The sequence below is a fragment of the Jaculus jaculus genome, chromosome Y (genome assembly GCF_020740685.1).
Source record: "Jaculus jaculus isolate mJacJac1 chromosome Y, mJacJac1.mat.Y.cur, whole genome shotgun sequence".
NCBI lineage: Eukaryota > Metazoa > Chordata > Mammalia > Rodentia > Dipodidae > Jaculus > Jaculus jaculus.
In genome coordinates this window covers 2309824-2311864 of record NC_059126.1, presented here as the reverse complement: position 1 = coordinate 2311864, position 2041 = coordinate 2309824, and positions in this window count along the sequence as shown.

Sequence of the window (2041 nt, the reverse complement as noted above, 5' to 3'; positions counted from 1 at the left end):
GACACAATGAATGCAGTCCTCAGGGTAAAATTCATAGCACTCAAAGTCTTCATAAAAGAGATAGAAAGATCCCAAATCAATAGCCTAACCATCCACCTAAAGGCATTGGGAAAACAAGCAAAATCCAACCCAAAGAGCTCCAGAAGGAAAGAAATAATTAAAATCAGAGCAGAAATTAATGAATTGGAAACCAGGGAAACAATGAAGGCAATGGACAAAACAAAGAGCTGGTTCTTTGCAAAAATAAACAAGATTGACAAACCTTTGTCCAATTTGATCAAGCAAAAAAAGGAGAAACTCCAAATTAACAAAATTCAAAATGAAAAAGGAGAGACCACAACAGACATAAGTTAAATCGACAGAATCATCAGGACTTATTTCAAAAACCTCTACTGCACAAAACTTGAAAACGTGGAGGAGATGGATAAATTCTTGGATGCATATCATCTATCAAAGCTAAACTCAGAGAAGATCAACCACCTCAATGAACCCATCAAACTCATGGATATTGAAAAAGTAATAAAAATCCTCCCAAAAAAGAAGAGTCCAGGACCAGATGGATTCCCAGCCGAATTTTATCAAACCTTCATGGAAGAACTCAAAACAATCTTCCTAAAACTCTGCCACACAATTGAAGAAGAGGGAAAGCTACCCAACTCCTATGAAGCTAGTATCACCCTAATCCCAAAACCAGGCAGAGATGCCAGAAGAAAAGAAAACTATCTGCCTTTTCCCCTAATGAACATAGATGCAAAGATCCTCAACAAAATACTCGCAAACCGAATCCAACAACACATCAAAAGCATTAACCACCTTGACCAAGTGGGATTTAACCCAGAAACACAAGGGTGGTTCAACATACGAAAATCTGTCAATGTAATACACCACATAAACAAGCTTAAACATAAAAACCCCATGATCATTTTGATAGATGCAGAAAAGGCCTTTGACAAGATACAACATCACTTCATGATCAAAACATTGGAGAGAATTGGCATGGCCGGTTCACATCTTACCATAATAAGGGCAATATACAAAGCTCCAAAGGCCCAAATAATACTTAATTGTGAGAGACTGGAGGAATTCCCAGTGAGATCAGGAACAAGACAGGGATGTCCTCTCTCACCCCTGCTATTCAATATAATTCTGGAAGTCCTAGCCCAAGCAATAAGGCAGGAGAAGGAAATAAAAGGGATACAAATTGGGAAGGAAGAAGTTAAGTTTGCTCTATTCACTGATGACATGATTGTATATGTAAGAGACCCGAGAGACTCCATCCCAAAACTCCTGAAGGTGATTAACTCCTATAGCAAAGTAGCAGGATACAAAATCAATGCACAAAAATCAGTAGCATTTCTGTATGCAAATGACAAAGATACAGAAAAAGAAATAAATGACATAGTCCCAATTCCAATAGCAACCAAAAAAATAATAAAATACCTTGGTATAACGTTAACCAAGGAAGTAAAAGAAAATATAAAAACTCTCAAAAAAGAAATTGAGGAGGACTTGAAAAGATGGAAAGACCTCCCATGCTCCTGGATAGGCAGAATTAACATTGTGAGGATGACAATCCTACCAAAGGCAATATATAGATTGAACGAAATTCCAGTTGAAATCCCTACAGTGTTAATCACAGAGATAGAAAAATGATCTCAAATTTCATATGGAAAGACAGAAGGCCTTGCATATCAAACATATCCTCAGCAAAAGAAATATCTCTGGTTGCATCACCATACCTGATATAAAGATATATTACAAAGCCATAGTAATGAAAACAGCATGGTACTGGTACAAAAACAGGAGTATAGAACAATTGAATAGACTTGAGGACCTGGATTTTGGGTCAAGCAACTATAGCTACTTGATATTCAACAAAGGCCCAAACAACAAAGACTGGAAAAAAGATAGCATATTCAACATATGGTGCTGGACAAACTGGATAACCACATTCAGGAAACTAGAACTTGATCCACACATTTCACCATGCACAACACTAAAATCCAAATGGATCAAAGACATCAACATAAGACCAGAAACG